Consider the following 13,286-nt stretch of genomic DNA (forward strand, 5'->3'; position numbering starts at 1 on the left):
GCAGTCCAACCTCCCGATCACCTACTCCGCCAGGGCCTTTGCTCCCGCAGGGCTGCGTCGCGGCTAGCCATGGCGCTCCTTGTCGAGCCGCGCCCCTCAGAGGGGTCCCGCACAGTCCCAAGGGTTCGCCGCTGCCGACACTTCAGATGGCTCCCCTCGGGGAACAGGGGACGGTCACAGTGGCGTGGCGGCCCGTGCGGTGCCCCCGAATAGAGCCCGGGCCCCGGTCATTTCACAGTGCACCGCAGCGGGTGGTGCCGGCCCGCCAGTCGCTCCGTCCCCACACCGCCATTCAGGGCCCAGGACAGCCGAAGGCCAAGGAGATCTCCAGGCCCCGGTTTTTTCCAGTGGGAGGGGAGGAGCAATGAATGGCTGCCTCGCCGGCCCCTTCTGACCAGCACGATCTGTCCCCAGGAGCGCCTCAGCGCGGTAGAGCGGCGTGATCCCGCAGTCTGGGCAGACGATCCCAGGCGGGGGGGGCAGGCAGTCTCCGCTCCGGGCCCCCAAGCCCACAGCACCCCGCAGCCCGGGGTCACCAACCTCCGCTGAGGCTGAAGAGGCGGGGGGAGGGGCCCCGTCCAAGCAGTCCCGAGCACCCGGCCGGTCCCACCAACAGCCGGCGCTCCGATGATCCGCACTGCTGCCACGTCCCCTCGCTCCGGTCCATGGCGCCACTGCATCCGCGGCCCCCAAAGCGCCTCGGAAGGTCCTGTCACTCCGGGTCCGGGGCGACCGCCATCTTGGCCACCGGAGCTCCAGCGCCGCAACGCCTCCCCTCTTCGCAGCAACTCGATCTCCGGGGCTCTGTCCAGACCAGAGCAAAGCCCAGGGTGTCTCCTGGGATCCCCCCGGTGTTCTTCGGGGTTCCCAGGGGTTAACAGGATGATTTCAGACGGAGAATCGGGCGGGAGGCCAAGAGCCCCGCTAGCCTGCGACCATTCTTGTCGGCTGCTAGCCACGCCCCGGCTTTCTATCTCTTGTTACTGTACATTCCTCAGTTAGCAATGGGAAGTATTGCTCAGTCGCTGCTTCCAAAGTGCACTTGTATCCTATGTCAAATGTAAGAAGGTCACCATCACATGAGACATAGTTGTGAGGGACAATCACTCCTTACACACTGAAGACAAGTGGACTTTTTAGTCCAATTGCCATGCACAACATTAAACTACATGAGCTGATTAGTCACTTTACTCAGCCATGTGTCTGATCAAGACAGTAAATTGGTAGTGGTCTGGACTCTGCTGTGTTCCTGGTCATAAAGACAGTAGGCAAAGTACATCAGCAGGCACCTACTACCAGAACTACAAAACAATAACTCTTCTTGTGTGTCACATACGGCCCACCTCCAATAATTATGTGCAAATGCCTGCATTCAATATGCAAAGTTGGCAATGTAAAATGTATGTCTCTTGACAGGATTCACCTCTGTGTCACTGCTGTTGGGCCATTAACTGCCCATCAAGTTCCGGGTAAGTCTCCGCTGTTATGCAGACCATTGGGGGGCCAGGGTCTGGTGGGTGCCCTGGACACATTTGGAGGACATCCGATACTGGACCTCCATAATCCTCCAGGTCTAGCACCTCATGTCCTCCCACCCAATATGGAAGTGGACGCTGTGCAGGCAATAGACACCCAGGGTCCCCACCTTCCAGGTGATGGTTTTGCAAATGGCATTCTTCTGATGGTCATTGACCTGTATGGATACAATAGATTAAGAAACAGATTATAACTGAAAGTATTAATTTAACTGTTTGGTTGACACGTATTTTGTATACACCTAGCACAAGCATTAATTAATTGTTAACACACTAAATGTGTAATTCTCACATGCTAAGCACTACAAATACATGATTACACACTTTTATAGTGATCTACTGACTGTCCTCAACACTGGTGAAGACCTACACTGACTAGTCCCAGCCTACTAACATCATTTAGGCCAGGGCCATCCTACATGTACTGTGATGTGAGCTACTATGAAACACAACACATCGTTGTGACCTTCTGAAGGGAAAGCTACTTGTGCATGACTAGTATAAACACAGAATGAAGCAGCATGCCAAAGCACAAAAACTGCACCCCACTCCTTGTCCAAATATTCTTAAAAAATATATCTTGTTGCATGCACAGACACAGCACCTGCTGCTCCAAAGATGCATCCCAAAGGTCAGAACAATCAAACAAGCACACGTGGAGTGCAACGCAACATCAAAAGTCAACCTATATATCCGTCCAATCAATTAAATTCTGTTCCAAAAATATATATTTTTCTTTGATGACAACAGAGGACAGCCAATATGTTTAGTTCACAACATGAACTTCATCAGGGCTGTAAGAATATAAAATACAGATATATACAACACATATATAATACAACATACAAAAGACACATTTTTAAATATTGGTCAACATTAAACAGATATTTATATCCAATATGGAATAGACAAGAACTGAAAGGTAATAGTTATATTGTTGCTTGATTTTATTGCCCTGGTATATGTTGTGGATATGAAGATATATTCCAAATTGAAATTGAAATAAACTTTACACAATTGTGTAATGCTATTATAGGTGCCTGGGAGGGACTTTAATATGTTCCTGGTGAATAAGCCACTATATTATAAAGTGGATCTTGGATTGATTCTATAAGTACTCTAGATACCATTTGGATATAAACACCCCTTCACAGGACAGAGAGGAGACCCAAGAGAAAAGAAAGAAGCAATTTACATTCTCCTTTCAGACACTTTTTTAATCTATGAGAAAACTGGGTATGGTTTCACTCTTCACTGTATATTGTTATTATTACATATGCGCTAATTTATATTGTGAATAACATACATTGTTTCCTAGCCCTCTCTGTTAAATTATTGTTAATATTGCTGTTACTTTTTACATCAGCTTCCACATGTTATTGGTTTTAGAGGTATTTAGTTTTCATCACGTGTATATGTTTTGAACATGAGTGAATATGAGAAAATGAATAAGGCGAAGTTACTGTGGCATGTCCTGTTTGATCAATTATTTCAAATTGTTTTTGTAGGTTTTTAACTTTTCATCAATAATCTGTTCTATGTTTTTGTCAATTATATGTGATGTTGTATTTATGTTTAATATTTGTCTTTTCCCCTTCAGTTCTTGTCTATTCCATATAGGGTAGAAATGTCTGTTTAATGTTGATCAATATTAAAAATGTGGCTTTTGTATGTTGTATTATAAATTAACCCTGGACGTAGGACTACGCTACGCTCGCGTAGTTTGTGCAACTACGCGCTACGTGAATTGCACGTAGCACAGTGCAAAAACGCGTAGCGGGCATTTTTTGCTTGCTCACGGCCCTCAAAGTCAAGTTGGCAACCGCAAGTGAGCAAAATAACATCCCGGCGAGACTTTTTCCTCGTTCGCGATCAGCAACATTGCCGATCGCGAGCGTGGAAAATAAACCTCCCAGAGAGATTCTCAACGCGGGCAGGTCAGGTTTCTCACTGCGAGTGATTACGTATGCTCACGACCGCTCGCAATTAGAAACTACCAGTCCGCTTTGAGAAAGATGCAGCTCGAGTACAAACCTACTCAAGCGGCAGAAAATGACCGCTTGCACTGTGCAAGATGCCGTTTGCAATGATTGCACAGTGCGGACAAGCATCGGGCACTGTGCAATCAGTGCGAACAGCATTTTGCACAGTGCACTACGCAGTTCACGTAGCTACGCGTAGCTTGAGTAGTGCGAAGTGCACTTCGCGTAGCTACGCATAGCGCTACTACGCAAACTACGCCCAGGGTTATTATAAATGTGTTATATATATGTTTAGTTTATATTCTTACAATCCTGACGATGTTCACGATGGCTGTCTTGTGTTGTCATCAAAGAAAATAAAAAAAATAAAGAGTTTTGGAATACGTATCATTGATTGGATGGATATATACATTGGACTATTGATATTGTGATGCACTCCACATGTTTGTTTGATTGTTCTGACCTTTGGCATCTGCTTGGCCTGGTATTATAGCACCATGAGGTCATAACAGCAACTAAAATGGTGGAGGTATTGATAGCAGCAGTGTCAGGAGGCAAGTGAGTTATTTTTAAACAACTTCATGTACGCCATGTACGCGGTCATCAGATACAGCCATTGACGCACAACCCTCGAAATCAGCAATGTTAGCTTGTGGCTGTCTCCGCAGTAGATGAAACTGCCCACTGCGCGGTCAACTTGTGCCGGCAGTGTCAGGGTCAGGATGCCCTATATGCAAGGTCAGGCATCCGCCATTTTAAGTGTTGGAACTACAGTATTGTTGACTGTTAAGAGCGTCACCACTACTATAAATATGTTGTAACATGTTTACATGATGTATTACTCCATTTCTCTATAATTTGCTTCACACAAACATCGGTGTACTGCATTTTTGTGCATATACACTATATTACTGCGGTGCACTGTACAACAATGGTGATGGTATTTTGTGAGTAAAAATCAAACTTTACAATATTAGGGTGCTCATGATACATTTTTGGCTGTATAATGTGTACATTTCTGTTACAGACACATACAAAGTCCACGATGGTGAACATAGGTAGATGCTGGACAGTAGACAATTGGGATCTGAACTATGGATAATGCTTTCTGAACCAGTTATGTTTTCTCACATGGCGTACTCTACATATATGTTACTCTGGAGACTGTGACCAATGTTAAAATTGTTTCCACTCCACCTATAGGTTCCCTGGGATAGGGAGGAGATGACTGTCTTTAAAGTACCACCCATTTTCAGACCTTCAAACCATGGCAGAAAGACATGTTGTCAAGAAGTTTTGTTGAAATAAGCAAACAAGACAGGATTTCATCAGTTGGAGCCTGATCTTCTTCCTCAAAACACTAATCCCACATGTGTTCCACCTATTGTGAGACTTATCAGCATTGCATTTTCTGGCCACAGGTTCCTTTCAATACACTGTGGCTTTATGTGGTGCTATGTCACAACCAATGTTCAGTGGTATACTACAAAATTTGCTTTCAGCAATGATGAAACACATTGAAAGCTACATTCAGACCACCAGATATGAGGATTTGGGGGGATTACTATGGATTTGGTCATATTCCACATGTGTTCGAAACCATTGAAGGCACCCATCTTGCCTTAGTGCTATCACAAGCTAGGGAACAAGTTAACCGTAACAGGATTTACATCCATTCTATCAATGTGCAAGTTGTCTGCTTACTAGATTTGTACATCTCAAACATCTGTGCCGAGTTCCCAGGATCAGCCCTTGTTTCCTTCATACTGCAGAACAACAACATACCCCGGCTGATGTCACAACTGCTACTGAAGAGGGCCGGGCTTTTTGGTAAGTATGATCTGTTTTAACTTTGTGTGCGTAATGTCAGGTTGAATAATCACAAAGTGTGTAACTTATTGTTGCACCTATGTCTGTCTCCAATCTAGGAGACTCAGCGTATCCCAACCATCCATGAATGTTGGCATTGCTGAGGAATCCAACTATGTCAAGGGACATCCTCTTCAATGATGCCCATGGAAGAACACATCTGCCAGTGGAGGGTACTTTTTTGGGCTCCTGAAGGCCAGATTCAGACGTCTGAACAAGACTGGGAAAGCTCTCCTCTACACACCCCGGAAGGTGTGTCAAATCACCATAGCGTTTTGTATGCTCCACGACATCACCCTGCGATCGAACAGCCCTTATATCGCAGAGGATGGAGACCATGTAGTAACACCAGGTGAGGATCCTTAAATTCCAAATGATAATGATAGTAATGAAGAGGAAGGAGCTGACTTGCGTCAAGTATCATTAACAACTTCTTTTCATGTGCATGTTGTAAAATGTCATGACTTTGACTATTTAAGTCAACTCATGTGAAGATGTAAGTCTTATGTTTAGGGAAAATATTAGGAAGCTAAAGCTCTTGTAAATTCTGGTAAAAGGTGTTTGTGGAGGAAGGTTTTGACATATGCTCACTTTGTTTGTGTTGTCTTGTTAAGCTTAAATTTTATTTCATGGATGTCGTTCTCCAGAAGCTGACTATGTGTATTGTGTCATATGTATGGTTTCATAGCAAATCTCTTTGTTTTGGTATGTTTAAGGTACCTTCACCATGTCATCTTTATTTGGAAATTTCAGAGTTGTGACACTAGCAGCTATATGATGCTGTTTGTACATATGAAATTGACATGGATTGTTCCTGGGAATGACTGTCACATACTATGGGTGTTCAAATCCTGTACCAAGACAGCTTGCACAGCAATAAGATGGAAGTTAAGAGGAATGCATTGGACTTGTTCCTTGTCATGTGGTGGTCCTAATGCAATAAGTGTGCCATCATGTGCTTTAACAAAATGCTGATGTGCATGCAAATCATGCTAGTCTCCCTTTAAATTGGCGAAATCTTCATTGCGTATAAACTGTATGTAGCTGTGGATGTGTCTCCTCATTGTAGGCCAAAGCATTTGTGGCACATCTCTATCATCTGTTTGTGATAGTCCACCAGATGCAGCAATATTAGAATGAGCTTGTGACCAGAAACAGTTGTACTGCCATGTATCTGTTTTAAATTATGTGGGGTTCTTTTTATGAGGTAGGCCATATGGCTAGTGCTACAGCTGATGACCAATGTTATTTTTCCTATTCCATAGGAAATTGTGTAATGTATCCCCTCCTTCCCTGTTGTTAAGATCTGCACCTGAAAATGCTATCACTGACACAGAATATTTCAGTCGTGTATGATTTGCTATGTTTAAGATATTATGGCAGCCCATGATTGGAATAATGGAATAAAGATGTTATAAGACAAGACACTAGTATGAATGTGCTGGTGTGGCATGGTTGTGATCCTGAGGTGAACATTGTGTACATGCAACATATCCATGCTTACACAAGTAGCTTGTTTTGGCATTGTAAAGTTTACATGGAACTGCATATATACATTGCTAAATGTGAGATATACTACAGCAGGCAATGTGTTTCTGACTAGTGAATTCATTCCAATGAACAAGGATAAAATAAACATTGTGCAAAAATAAACAGGGAAAACCAACAGGGAAGAAGTCAGTCATGGTGCATGAAACCATAATTGTAGGTGCCAAATTGTAGTCCAAATTTCTAAATATTACTCTAATGAGAAAGGCAAAAGTTTCCTGAAATAGTCCACAGAGTGAATGTGTTGCAAACAATGGTGGAAATTTAAGTCGAGGTTTCTTACTGGCAGTGGTGAGTGTCTTGCCATCTGCACCTCCTGGATGTTTGCATGGACGTCCCCTCCTGCGGGGGAGGGGCAATCCGCTGCTGTAATGTAATGTAATGTAAAGGTGAATTTATACCGCGCGGCTACCACTCCAAGGAGTATCTTGGCGCTAAGTCAACCAGATGGAATGGTTGGGGGAGGCAGACAAATTTCACGCAGGCACCAAAGACTACACCATTGCTAAGCAAGCTGCATCAGTAAGAGAAAAAATCCATGTCTTCAGAGCCTTTCTAAACTGGGTCTCCTGAGACAGGGATCGGATGAAAGAAGGAAGATTATTCCAGGCTTTAGCGCCCAAGACAAAAAGAGATTTGCCACCCTTGGTGGCTAGCCTGAATTTAGGGATAGTGAGCAGATTCAGTCCTGAAGATCTCAGACAGCGTGCCGGATGGTAGCGTTTAAAGCCATTACACAGATACTTAGGACCTCGCTGATGGAAGGCCCTAAAAGTGAGTAAAACGATCTTAAACAGGATCCTTTTACCAATAGGGAGCCAATGAAGCGTATTCAGTGCCGCTGATGCGGATGATTTGCGAGGCCAGCGTAGTACTAAACGAGCCACAGCATGCTGGATTATTTGTAGTTTACGTAGTACTGTTTTGTTGGCTCCAGCGTATAAACTGTTACAATAGTCCAGCCTAGAGGTAATCAGGGCAACTGCGACTGTCTTCCTAGCTGGCAAGGGCAGGAGGTCAAAAAACTTCCTTAAAGATTTTATTATACAGAAGCATGAGCCCGCTACAGTCAGCGCTTGTTGTTTGAAGGATAACTGGCAATCGAACCTGATGCCCAAATTCCGAGCAGAGGTGATGGTCATAGGGGGAGCCTCAGTATCCTCGGGCCAGCAAGTTGTTGGAGAAAACAGATTTTGTTTACCAAAGGGAATAATTTCTGTTTTGCCAGCATTGCATTTAAGGTGATTGTCCGCCATCCAATGAAAAGTGGCAGCTAGGCACTGTCTGAGATTGTCCTCACTATCTAAATGGTCACCGTCTAGTACTAAAATAAGCTGAGTATCATCAGCATACGAGATACTACTAATCTGGAAGCTTGTAATTAGTTTCATCAGAGGGACCATATACAAGTTAAAAAGCAGTGGACTCAAGCTTGATCCCTGGGGAACTCCAGAGCTAAGGGGTCTGGCCTCCGATTGGAAATCACCAAGCACTGTAACTTGTCGTCTGTTTGTAAGGAAATTTTTTAGCCAAGCCAGAACCACCCCACCTACTCCTGCGGCAGCCAGACGGTTCAGAAGGATGTTATGAGAAACCGTATCAAAGGCTGCCGACAGGTCAAGTAGGATTAATACAGCTTTCTTACCCTGGTCCAAGGCCATCCGAAGGGTCTCTGCTATAAACAGCAGGGCAGATTCGGTGGAATGATTAGAACGAAACCCTGACTGATTAGAATGCAGAATATTATTTTCTTCCAAGAAACTCGTGAGCTGGTAATTCACGAACTTCTCACTTCTCGTGCTGCTGAGACATGGGGGTCTGCAGACGTGTCTTCCTCTGCCAGGGCCTCCCTTACTGTGGCTGCTACAGCTGTAGATGGCAGGGATGTAGTTGGACCACAGGAAGAGGTAGGAGGTGATGAAAAAGCCCTGCAGAGGGTCAAGTTGATGTCCTGCAGCACCCCAATGAGCTCTCCCAAGTTGATGTTCTGGGTGGCCACCTTCTGGTATATGGCCCTCAGTAGCTGCTTCATCTCCCGGATTTCTGCCAAAGCCTGATCCATCACATCTTGGGAGTCCCAGTAGACTCCCAAGACTTGGTCGGTGGTGGCCTTGGTGTGAGTGGCCCCAGTGGATTAACTCAGCGGGCCCCCAGTGGGCCAGAAACCCTACCCTCATGAGCTTGTGCCCTTGGTTCAGGGTGCCCTCTCCCACTGGTTCCTGATTCCTCTGTGACTGGGTTGGTGCTTGTCACCTCAGGAACCACGACTTAGGGCACAGGATGGTGTTGACTGTGCTAGGTACACAGGTTGAGGGGACAGGGTTTGGCTGAGGTGTTGCAGCTGGGGTGGGAGGTGCTGGTATAGGTACAATGAGACTCACGGTTGCCTTCTGCCCAGGTTGACCAGATGTGCCAGGGCCATCAGCCACATTCACAGGTCCATAAGTGTTGTCATCACTGAGGGCTTCATCCAGGGGTGGAGTAGGAGGCTGTTCGGTAGCCAAATTCTGCCCAGGTGCTGTGCCAGATTGACTTGTTGGAAATAGAGTGCATTGCTATTTGTGGAAGTGAGGTATACACTTCCAAATGCTTTGTGTCACAGCTAGTAGAGACCTAGGAAAATCAAAATAGATAGAGATTACTTTTGTGATATATTTCAATGGTATAGAACATGTTAAGTAGACATTTGAAGACATTCAATACATGTACTACAATTGAAAAGCTCATTAGATGTGCTGCTGATATTTTGCATTTTGGATTAAGAAAGGAGCATGACATCTTCAAAACATGTAAGCAAACACAGTAGAGAAATAACGTGTATTTGACCATTCTAAGGCCTAGTTGTGTACAATACAAGCGAACACGCAATTTGGTTGTATATGTAGCATTAGTTATTATGTGAGTAGAGCAGAGTCAATGGGTCAGCAGTCACTTCTAATCAGTTAAGTTACCATAATGCCTTACAAATATTTGAGGTACACCCTTGGTATGGTGTCACTCATGCCATCAATGTTTCAGTTGACGAGACCAGGACAACATCAAGCTAGGTAGGCAGAAATGTGCCTGAGTAGAGCATTGTATGTAGATTGCTCAGTCTATGAGAAATGAACATCAGTTGTAACATGTCAGACAATTGAGAATGGGCAAAATCACTATTTCATCTTGTTTAGAGTTATAGAAACAGGGCCTCATGGTAGTTGTAGTCATTTCAATCTCTACTTGCCCACACTTGACAAACGGTTAGTGTTACATACTTGTTGCCAAAATGCAGTTGGGTTGGACCATACATTTACATATTGACACATATATTGGGTCCTGGGATGATAATTTCATTGCAATACACTTAAAGACAGCATTCCAACATGTGGCATGCAATTTAGATTGATACAAGTGATCTTATATGCAACACTACACATTGAAACTGACAATCAAGCATATCTGATAATTTGAGTACTGCATGTTAGGAAAGTAGATAGAGAACACAATAGCAAAAGCTGAGATGAGATGAGAGCAAACAGGACATTGAAGTGTTGTGACTGTTAGTGATGTGTAACTTACTAGACTCCACTCTCCCAGCTATTCCTGTCGAGCCCTCAGATTGCAGGATGGTTAAGACCTTCTACTCCAGGGAAGGAGTTCTAATAGGGCACTGGGAGGACCACCGCTAGCCTTTTGGGCCTCCGGGTGTTGCTTGAAGGTCGCCGTCAGGTCATGCCACCTCTTCCTAATGTCCTCCTTTATATGCAGGGTGGTACCTACAGTAATCACTTTATCAACTACCCTGGACCATATTTCCATTTTCCTACTGAGAGGAGTATGTTGGACAAAGGCTCTGAACAATTGCGGCTCTACTCTTATGATTTCATCCACCATTACTGACAACTTTGAAAAACTGTGACTTTTGTGACATAACATAACACTAATTAAAAATGGGTGCAATGACTAACAAAAAACACTAAGGGATATTAGTAAAAAATGCAAATAAAGATATGAGGAGAGTTTTAAATGAGATAGGAAATAAAATGGAAGCCTTATGTGATCAAAATTGCTGCTCTGTCTTGCTGTGCTGCAGTAGAGAGGCAAAGGATCATAGTCTGGGATGGATGTGTTTTCTACTGTGATTTGCAGGTGTGTCCACAATGCTAATGTATATCAGCTGTGTTGTTTTTGAATCCATCCAATGGACAGTGTTCTGGTGTTTTGCACACCTTGGCATATCTTGGCAGCCTACCGGTGTCGGGGAACTGCCGCTAGCACAACTGTGTTTTCATAATTGGCTTGGCAGGAAACAGCGGCCCTGACGGCATTGGGGTACGCATCACCAACATTGCAGTTTCAGCTGCATGCATTGAAATATGCATCGTAAAATGGTCGGTGGTCTTCTTGTGACCACCGATGTCGCTGTCTAGCAGTAAGACCGACAAAGTCAAAATCTGGCCCTAATTGCAGCTAGAAACACTGTACAATGCAGCAGCTTCACTTCTGTAAGGCTGGCGTTCCAATGCAAGCATTTTATTTATCATTTTTTTTGTGCTTACACATATTCTAAATTTAGCATAAACAAATCAAATTATGTTTATTGGCCCTCTGAGGCGATTGAACATATCAGAATAAGGCCCCTTCTAGCCGCATATTATCAATGAAAATAAAGTGTGCTAAAATTGCAGAAACAAATGTTACACAGCTCTCTAAGGCGTCTTCATCACAAGTAGAATGTACCTGATCTCACACAGGGAAGTCCTAATTAGGGGACGGAATCTGATCACTCACCAGGGTGACATGCTTCATCATCTGGGATCTCCTCCCGGCTGTAACTCCTAGTACAGCCGAGGGCTACAACTCCCTCACTGTGAGGGAGGAGCTCAGGGATGTTTTCAATGTTTGCTAGGATATACTAAAATCCACCAGATGATAGGCTAAAGTTTATTACTAAGTGATGGGCGCGGTGCAAAAATGAAAAAGAATGTGGTGAAATGTATGATAAAACTAACTACCAGAAGAGTGATGGGAGTCCGTCCCTTAATTAGGACTTCCCTGTGTGAGATTAGGTACTATCTAATTGTATTGGAGACACCTTAGGGAGTTGTGTAACATGTTAGACCCACAGATAATGTAGTTTGTTTATCAAGTCTGGAGACCCTTATGCTACTGTGCACCAGAATCCTCAATCATCTAAGTGAATAAAGGTGTCTAATAATACTTCAAGATTTTTCATAAACCATTCTGTTTCATCATTAACCACATTTGTATAAGGCCGCTTAGCCATCTGAACTATCTCTGAATAAACTAGTTTAGGATAAAAATGTAATTTTGCATTACTGCATCCTTTTTCGAACAATGAGCTTGACTTTACATTTGTAGAATGATCTAAATAGGTGTGTGTTGTTAGAAAGTATTGATCAATGTATTTGATTTTGTCACCAATATTACAGGTGACATGAAAGAGAGACTTCAATAAAGGCAGGAGCTGAGCAAATACTTAGTGGTGCAAAACTGTTAAAATCAATATATTTCCACCTACTATTTCTGTTAATGCTGGAAATATGTTCACAATTAATAAGTGTATTTTCACTAACATTTACAAGTGTGTTTACTAATAGAGATTTTTTTAAGGTCATTATCAAGGGTTCATGAACAATTTGTAACCATATGAAAGCCTCACTGTATAACAACATACGACAATGAAAATCATATATAATTACATTAATAATCAAGCATAATACCTCAATTGTGATTTTCAATAGCTGAATCTGACAATTGAAATCCATGTCCATAATAGTGAGGGGATGGTTCCAGTAGCGGTCTGTGGAGGGAGTTCGGTGGGCCAGTGAGGCGGGGCGGGGGAGGGGCAGGGTAGGGAAATGTAAACACCGGATTATGGATGAACGGAGGTAAGTATACATTTAAATAAATAAAAGGAATTTCGTTGCGCGCGCTGCATCGCATTTTGCAGTAGATAGTTATAGTTAGGACCTATTTTCCATAGGAAATCCGCAAAATTCTATTCACAATAAGTCTGGCGCCGGTTGACGAATCTTCTCACAATTTTCCAAACTTTTGTCTAGGTCCGCTCCGCTCCTACCCTGAAAGTTTCGTGGTGATTCGTCAAGCGGGGGACGAGAAAAAAGGGGGGTCCCAAAACGCGTTTTCCCCATGCAATTTCCCATAGGATCTGTTGTCGCAGCTACAGCCCGAACCGCTGAACGGAATTACACCGAATTTGGCAAAGAGGTAGTCCTCAGTTCAGATTCGTGCCTTTTGCATAAATGGTGTGAATCCGTTCAGTAGTTCCTAAGAAAATTAGAGTTAAAAGTACATATATATCTATGGCCGGGGAGGAGCCGCGCACCGT

The sequence above is a fragment of the Triturus cristatus genome, chromosome 6 (assembly GCF_964204655.1).
Source record: "Triturus cristatus chromosome 6, aTriCri1.1, whole genome shotgun sequence".
NCBI classification, from domain to species: Eukaryota; Metazoa; Chordata; class Amphibia; order Caudata; family Salamandridae; genus Triturus; species Triturus cristatus.